We start from the raw sequence: 9,576 nt of genomic DNA, 5'->3' as shown, positions 1-9,576 counted from the left end.
AACAGACATCCAAGGAATATTCCACCCTATCAAAATACACATTCTTCTCAACAAGGGACATTCTTCAGGGCAGAACATATGTTAGACCCTTAAGTAAGCCTCAGTAAATTTAAAAGGATTGATTTCAAACAAAGTATATTTCCTGAATGCAATGAAACTAATTAGGAATCACTTATAAAAGGAAATTTGGAAAATTCACTAATATGTGGCTACTAACACGCTCCTAAATAATAACCGATGTGTCAAAGAAGAAACCATAAAGAAAATTAGAAAGTACTTTAAGGTGAATGAAAATGAAAACACATCCCAAAATTTATGGAATACAGAAAAAGCAGTGCGTAGAGAGAAATGTATAAATGTAAATGTGTATATTAAAAAAGAAGAAAGTTTCCAAGTCATTAACCTAAGATTTCACCTTAAAAACCTAGAAAAAGAAGAGCAAACTAAATCTAAAGCAAACAAAAGGAAAAAAAAAAAAAAGATTGGGGGGAAATAAATGATATTAGATAATAGAAAACAATAGAATAATTAAGAAAACCAAAAGTTGGTTCTTTAAAACAATCAACAAAGTTGACAAACCTTTACGCTAAGCTGACCAAGAGAAAAAGAGAGAGGACACAAATTGCCAAAATCAGAAATTAAAGAGAAGATATTACCAGTGATCTTCCAGAAATTTTAAAAGATAAGAGAATTATATGAACAACTGCATGCCAACAAATTAGACAGCCTATATAAAATGGAAAATTGCCAGAAAGACACAAGTTCTCAAAATCCACTTAAGAAGGAATAGAAAATCTAAATAGACCTATAACAAGAACAAACCTCCCATAAAGAATAGCCCAGGACCAGATGGTTTCCCTGGTAAAGTCAATGAAACATTAAGAATTAATACCAATACTTTACAAATTCTCCCAAAAAACAGAAGAGGAGGAAATACTTTTCAACTCATTCTATGAGACTAGTATTATCTTAACATCAAAACCAGACAATGACATAATAAGAAAAAAAAAAAAAAACTATAGACCAATATTCCTTATGAATATGGATGCAAAAATCCTCAACAAAATAGAATCCAGCAACAATTCATTCCTAGGCATATATCTAAAAGAAATGAAAACACACGTCCACACAAAAACTTGTAGATTAACGTCCATAGCAACATTATATTCATAACACCTAAAATGTGGAATCAACCCAAATTTCAACCAACTGGTGAATGGATAAACAAATAAAGTTTATCAATATATTAGAATATTATTTAGCCATAAAAATGAATGAAATATTGATACATGCTACAATATGGATGAACCTTGAAGACATTATGCTAAGCAAAAAAAACTAATCACAAAAGAGAACATATTGTATGATTCCATTTATATAAAATGTTCAGAATGAGCAAATCCATAGAGACAGAAAGTAGATTAGTGTCTGTGAGTGGCTGAGGAAAGGGGAGAAATGGAGAGTGGCTGCTAATGCAGGGTATCTTTTAGCGTGATGAAAATGTTCTGAAATTAGACAGTGGTGGTAGTGGCACAACTCTGTGAATTTAATAAAGACCACTAAATTGTGCACTTTCAAAGGGTGAACTTTACGTTCTGTTATAGCTCAATAGAGCTGTTATATAAAAATATCCATTTACAGCAATAACAAAACACCTGAGCACCTTATAAAAATACAGCAAAAATTGACAAGATCCTCCTGGAGAATGTTATGTCACTTTACTGAAGGACCTAAAGAAAGAACTGCATAAATGGAGCCATATCCATTGGTGGGAAGATTTAAGGATGCAAAGATGTCCATTCTTCCCAAGTCAATCTACAAATTCAGTGCAATCCTATGAACAATCCCAGTAAGATGCTGCATGTACACTGAAAAACTAATTCTAAAATTAGTTCATTATTTAACAAAGATTTATTGAGTGCTTACACTGTGTCACTTCTATTAAAGCTGCTGGGGTGCAGCAATCAAAATGATAAACAGTATCATTGCTTTCATAAGGCTTATATTTAGTAATATGCTAAAATAGACAAGACTTAGAAAAAATTACAATGGGTTTCTTGATCTAGCAGATATCAAGATAAATCATAAATCTATATTAATTAAAACAGCATAAAATTGGCACAAAAATAGCCAAAATTGATCCATACTTAAGAACAGAATAAAAAACAGCTGTGTACACATATACTAATTTGGCATATGATAAAGAAGAAAGGAATATGACTAATAGATGCCGCTTAGATATATGCAATGATGAAGCTCTTTTCTTTAGATTTTTTTAAACTGTACTTCTTGGCTCTGAACTCCAGTGTGCTTAGAGCCAACAACGGAGGGAGGGAGGGAGGAAAAAAGGAAGAAAGGAGGGAGGGAGGAAAAAAGGAGGAAGGGAGGGAGGGAGGGAGGAAAAAGGGTCTCACTTGATTCTCAGAAACCGATGCTATGAAGCACAGCATAGGCTCCAATTTGCTGGTTGGGATCCAGGAATAAGAGAAAATCAACAGGAAAACACATTTTGTAAAGCCCATCTCTTACCCATACACCAAACACTAATGGGTGAAGAGACCCATTTAGAACCTCCTGACCCCAGCTCTACATCTCATTTCCTCCCCTCACCCACTCAGGCATTTTTGATGCCCCTTCCAATGGACCATAGAAATGCCCAAAGATGAGAGAGACCTGTGACCTCTCATTGGTTCCTTTACTCACTACTTCTAAGAAGTGATGCTTCCCCACTCCTACCTCTAACTCCCTTTTAAATTCTAAAGTCAGTGTAGTCAGTGCAGGCAGGGGAAACAGCAAATACAGCTCACAACAGACAGACAAGGTCTTATACACTAGCTCAGACATGCTCAAAGAGTGGTCAGGGGATTCCTTTCAGACGGTCTGTCATGTCAAAACTGTTTTCATGATAATACTGACATTAATTATCTTTTTCACTCATTCTCTCCTGTGAGAGGAGTTTTCCAGAGGCTACATGTGATATGGCATCAGTTTATAAACAGAAGCACACACAAGAATCCAGATATCTTCTATTAAAGCCAGATGTTAAAAAGATTTGCAAAAATGTAAATCAGTGCCACTCTTCTAAATATTTTTTCTGTTTTGGTTATACTTGTTTTTCATAACAACATGTTATTTATGTTAGCATCCAATAGGTTTATTGTTGTTATCTTTAAATGAATTAATAAAAAATACTTATAATTTTTTTTACTTTTAATTGTTACTACAGTAAAATCATATAAACAAAAGCTGTTAGGGTCTTCAATAATTTTTAAGAGTTTAAAAGGTTCCTTGACTAAGGGGGGAAGGGATGGTGGGATGAATTGGGAGATTGGGATTGACATATATATATTATTATGTATGAAATAGATAACTAATGAGGACCTACTGTATAGCACAGGGAACTCAGTGTTCTGTGGTGACCTAAATGGGGAGGAAATCCAAAAAAGAGGAGATATGTGTATATGTATAGCTGATTCACTTTGTTATACAGCAGAAACTAACACAACATTGTAAAGCAACTATATCCAATAAAAATTTTAAAAGAAAAAGAAAAAAGAATAAAGGGTTCCTTGATCAAAAAGTTTGGGATGATACCAGCCTTCTAAGAACCAGCTTCATCACATCAACATGAACAGGTAATGAAGCCCTCAGTAAATATCACTTGAATAAATGAGTGAAATAAAGAATTGATATATTAGGTTTTAAAGAATACAAGTATAGTTAGGTACTGACTATATAATTTCTATTTTTTAATTATTTTTTTAACATCTTTATTGGAGTATAATTGCTTTACAATGTTGTGTTAGTTTCTGCTGTATAACAAAGTGAATCAGCTATACGTATACATATATCCCCATATCCCTCCCTCTTGCGTCTCCCTCCCACCCTCCCTATCCCACCCCTCTAGGTGGTCACAAAGCACCGAGCTGATCTCCCTGTGCTATGCAGCTGCTTCCCACTAGCTATTTTACATTTGATAGTGTATATATGTCCATGCCACTCTCTCACTTCATCCCAGCTTACCCTTCCCCTCTCCCCGTGTCCTCAAGTCCATTCTCTATGTCTGCGTCTTTATTCCTGTCCTGGCCCTAGGTTCTTCAGAACCTTTTTTTTTTCTTTTTTAGATTCCATATATATGTGTTATTATTTTTATCTTTGGCTGCGTTGGGTCTTCGTTGCTTTCTTTAGCTGCGGTGAGTGGGGGCACTCTTTGTTGTGGTGCATGGGCTTCTCATTGTGTTGGCTTCTCTTGCTGGGGAGCACGGGCCCTAGGCGCGTGGGTTTCAGCAGTTGTGGTGTGCGAGCTCTAGAGCGCAGGCTCAGTAGTTGTGGCACATGGGCTTAGGTGCTCTGCAGCATGTGGGATCTTCCTGGACCAGGGCTCAAACTCATGTCCCCTGCATTGGCAGGGGGATTCTTAACCACTCTGCCACCAGGGAAGCCCTATAATTTCTAACACAGTGCTTGTTATACAGTAAATACTTAAAGCATGCATGTTTTCTTCTTTGATATCAGAACAAGACCCACCAGGCTCAGAACTGGGAATTTAACATCATAGCCCCTGTATGTGTGAGCTCTGGTTAGGAAGATATCCTAGGATACTGGCAGGGTGAGTAACCATGGCATTTAACTCAATGCATGTAAATTTGTACCACTAGCTCTTGCTAGATTTGGGGATGGTTCTGGTTTATAGGACCCAGAGAGGCTAGTCCTGTCTAGGATCCCCGTGTTGGGTCTCACCTTTGTAATAACTCCAGAACTTATACATTTTAAACATTCTCTTGACCAGACTTGATTTAGAGAAACTGGAGGTATTCTAGTGGATAATAGCAGTCAGTGACTTCAGCCTTTCCGACAATCTAGGACTAAATAAAGACTCTGGGAAATAAACTGGCACTTACTTGTTTCTAGGCCCCTTTTTCATCTGCACAGTCAGAATCACAGCATAGGATTCTACAGGTTGTGCAGTACAGGACAGTGCCACATCTAAGGGAGTGCCATTCACATTTTAGACATCATAGGTTTATGATAATTTCCCGGGAGAGGCAGTAAAATAACTATGGCAACTTCTGACAGCAGTGTCTAGAGGAGGGGATGGAATGTCTCTTTTTTTCTCAAATACACACAAGCACCCTGTAGACCAGCAGCCGTCCTCCCTATGCTATTCACTGAAGGCCCTAACTTTTCTCAAGAAGTTTCTGCTTCTTGTAAACTGATTAATTAGAAAGAGCAAGAAACAACAGTAGAAGAACTAGATCTAAATCCTGACTCTGCAGCTGCCTAGTTTTATATGCCTGGGCAAATCAATCCTATCTTGATGTGTGTTACTTTCTTCATTTACAAGATAGGGATGATAACTGTTGTCCTGCCTCCCTTACAGGCTTCATTGAGGATCAAGTAAAATCCTGTATGTGCACATTTCCCGTAAAGGATGTGCAAAGATAAAGAATTTTATCATCAGTGTGATATTAAGTCCCAGTCTTTACACCCCATGTTAATGATGGGCAGGGCATGAGGTATTTGTAGGGAGGAGAAACAGCATACAGGCAAGGCTCAACCCAGCTTTTACAGGGTGGGGGTGAAAGAGAGATCAGTGCACTTGTACCAAAGTTTGTAAACAAAAACATGATGGGAAATTGTATAACAGACAGCTAAATTGACAAATGTCATCTTCCCTTCTGAAGGTTCCCTGGCCTCAAAGCAGAATAAAATTCCTGGAGCTTCTTCCAAGGTGTCTAACATGAATCTTCCCTTTTTTGTATTATTCAGCAAAAATAAGAACTGACCAGACTCAGGGCCTTGTACCTGGTGTCATGGGAATGTGACTGGCAGTCTGAGAGGAGCCGTCTCCTGAGATGCCATTGCAGCAGCCGACCTCACGGAGGCACCTGGTGTAGTGGAGAGTGTTCCTGACCGTAAACACTTTGGAAGAGAGAGTACACGAAGAGAAGCTGTCATAGTCTGGATGCACTGAGGGTTGAGTAGTATCTTATTAAAAAAAAAAAAATTATTATTTATTTTATTTATTTTTGGCTGCATCAGGTCTTAGTTGCGGCACGCAGGATCTTCGTTGAGGCATGTGGGATCTTCCTTTGTAGCGCACAGGCTTCTCTCTAGTTGTGGCATGCAGGTTTTCTCTCTCTAGTTGCAGCGTGCAGGGTCCAGAGCACGTGGGCTCTGTAGTTTGCGGCACGTGGGCTTAGTTGCCCTGCCACATGTGGGACCTTAGTTCCCTGACTAGGGATCAAACCCACGTCCCCTGCATTGTAAGGCGGGTTCTTTACCACTGCACCACCAGGGAAGTCCCTGAGTAGTATCTTAACCGTGGCTGTGTGAAGAGCACCTTTGACCTCCTTGTTCCTTAGGTTGAACATGACAAGGTCCACCAGGGAGTGAGGACGGTGTAGGTCACTGAGTTGAGTCTGTCCTGCCCCAGGGAACTCTGGGACTTAGGCTTCAGGTAAATGACGGAGGCACAGCCATAGTGGATGATGATCACTGTGAGGTGGGAGGCGCAGGTGGCAAAAGCCTTCTTCTGACTCTTAAAGGCAAAGGCCTTAAGATTCCAAGGCAATCTTAAGATTATGAAGCAATCTTAAATATGGTGCAGAAGATGAGGACATAGGAGATAGAGACCAGGCCCACGGGTAAAACAAAGCCACAGACACTGATGACAAATTGATGATCTCACTGACAGTGATGTCTGTCTGTGCAGGCCAGCTCCAGCAGGTACCTCACATCACAAAAGAAGCGAGGGATGACCAAGGTATCACAGAAGGGCAGGCCAAACACAGATGTTACCTGTACAATGTCATGTCCAGGCCAGTTCCCAGTGACCCAGATGCCAACACTGGCATAGGCCTCTTACCTAGGGTGACAGTGATAGTGAATTTTATGTGTCAACTTAACTGGGCTAAGGATGTCTAGAGAGTTAGTTGGTAAAATATTGATTCTGGGTATGTCTGTGAAGGTGTCTCCAGAAGAGATTAGCATTTAAATCAGTAGACTGAGTAAAGAAGATTACCCTCACCAATGTGGGCAGGCATTATCCAATCTGTTGAGAGCCTGAATAGAACAAAAAGGCAGAGGAAGGGCAAATTGTCTCTGCTTGAGCTGAGACATCCATCTTCTCCTGCCCTCAGACACCAGCGTTCTTGGTTCTCAGGCTTTCAGACTGAGACTGGGATTTATACCATTTGCCCCTTGATCCTCAGGCCCTCAGACTCAGACTACATGATACCACCAGCCTTCCTGGCTATTCACCTTTCAGAGGGCACACTGTGGGACTTCTTGACCTCCATAACCACATGAGCCAATCCCTATAATAAATCTCTTACATATATCAATATATATTCTCATGGTTCTGTTTCTCTGGAGAACTCTAATACAAGGACTGAATCCCATAGGGGGGTTGCAGATGGACACATGGTGTTCATACTGCATGGCCATGAACAGGAAACAGTTGTTGGTTGCATACATGAAATAGCTCACGCATTCAAGAGCAAGATGGCATAGTCTTGAATGGCAATGGGCTCAGGAGGCCAGACAGAATGTAGGGACCAGAGTGTAGCAGGTCTCAGAGATGAACAGGATGCTCAGGAAGAAGTACAACAGAGTATGGAGGTGACAACCCAAGCAAATGATGGTCACAATGATGACACTGCCAGAGAGAGTCAGCAGGTACAAAGTCAAAAGGACAAAAAAAGAGAACAAGGCTGTGCTACCACCCAAAGCTGGAGAAATCTTTAAAGAGTATCTCAGTAACAGCAGTAGAGTTTGGCCTAAACTCTAAGGAAGATCTGGATCTGAATGAACTGGACAAAGGAAAGGGAGAGGTGAGGTTCTAACTATACAACAGATTACACAGTACTCTGAGCAGCACCACTGAAAAATGTCTGAGGCTCAGGGGAACATCAGTGCTCTTCCACTGGCCAAAAGCTCACCATCCTTGAGAACAAATTAAGAAGTTTTTCATGATTTACTAAATTTAGGACAGGGGTTGAAGGGAGGGAAAGTTTCAACATAAGATGAACAGCAGAATTATGAAAACAACTACCTTACTTGACCATTAAAGAGGTGGGTTCAGGTCAAAGAAGTTGCAGGTGTTGAGTGAGCCTGGCACTTCAACACCTTCTGTACTCATCCTTGATCTGGGCCTTTGATGACACAATGAGGAGGCAGCAACACAGGGAAGGATGATGAATATCTGGGATTGATCCATTCATCTCTGTCAATGTGACTGCCAACACAAAGTATGTGCCCCAGGAGTGTGCCAGAACAGTATCCTGAGTCCTGGGCTCTCCTTTCCTGCTTCTTTGTGTAGAGAAGATGACTAGTACATGGCCAGGCTTTGGGAGGGCCATTCAGGCTACCCTACTAGCCATGTTTCCAGACATGGAGGTCAATGCTCTTTTGAAGTAAATTTTGACATGTCTCTTTCTTGATCTATAGAGTATACTCCCTAGAGAAAAAGAACCGTACCTGGTGTTAATAAATAATGTTGACTTTCTCTAAATCTCTTCCTAATATGAAATTTTTCAATGAAATGGTATACGTAGAGGTGAGTGAGTTATTTTTCAAGAATGTTTTTTTCTGCCCCTAAGCCTATACTTCATAACAGTGGCTGATAATGTCATCATTGGGACTATAATCTTTATTAGCTACCACTATCACATTCTCCCTGTGTTTCTTTTTTAATGTCCTGTTTCCTTCAAAGATGTTCAGCATGGGCATTACCTCATTTTGCTTTCAAGTCTTGTAGGCAAGAATCAGTATCTCCTTGGAGAACTGTGAGACACAGATCATCATCTTCTTTGCTTTCTTATCACCAATCCATAGCAGTAATGGGGTAATACCTTTTCACTGGCACCTGCAACCCACTCTTACTCAGTTCAAGAACTGGAGGACCTGTGTCAGGCTGGCATCCTCAGTGTGTGCAACAGGATTGCTTCTATCACTGGTTCAGGCTGTGGCCACTCTCTAGCTAACCTTTTGTGATCCACTCACTGATCATTTTCTCTGTTATGTCTAAGTCATGTTGGACCTGCTGGTTTCTGCTAGTCCAATCACTGATCCTGTCACTGACAGTCTTCTGACTACTACCTTTGCAATTGTCCTTTTGACTCATATATCTTCATTATTTCTACCATTTTCAGGATAGCATTAGCCAGAAGAAGACATTGCCTCTGTGTTTCTCATCTCACCATGGTGAGCATCTGGTAAAGCTATGCCATTAGAGCTTACTTCAAACATGATAGTGAGATCAGCAAAGGTTAAAATTAGTTGATCTCAATGACCAACTCTAATCAGAGTCTGTAACACTTAAAAGTAAAGATGTCAAGAATGCCTTGACATAATTGTAGCTAATAAAGCTCTTTTCCAGGATTATTGGAAGGATATTAAAATCTCTTCTCAAGTAGTTTTGCAAATTTTCCAGACAGAAATATTGTAAATAAAGTCACTGGTGTCAAGGTTTCAGGTGACTGGTGATGTGTCGTGTGACACAACTAGGGCCAGCATAAAAGTGAGCTTCAAGTACAAACTTCAAAAAAAAAATTCTTATAACCTCAGCCTATT

General features: G+C 39.9%; 1 pseudogene; it reads right to left on the bottom strand.

The window, feature by feature from the left end:
- Positions 1–5,811: 5,811 nt before the first annotated feature.
- LOC133087026 (olfactory receptor 10J3-like) lies at positions 5,812–8,741 on the bottom strand (annotated as a pseudogene).
- Positions 8,742–9,576: the final 835 nt, after the last annotated feature.

The sequence above is a fragment of the Eubalaena glacialis genome, chromosome 3 (genome assembly GCF_028564815.1).
Source record: "Eubalaena glacialis isolate mEubGla1 chromosome 3, mEubGla1.1.hap2.+ XY, whole genome shotgun sequence".
In the NCBI taxonomy this organism is placed as follows: domain Eukaryota; kingdom Metazoa; phylum Chordata; class Mammalia; order Artiodactyla; family Balaenidae; genus Eubalaena; species Eubalaena glacialis.
This window is presented reverse-complemented; position numbering and strand designations above follow the sequence as displayed.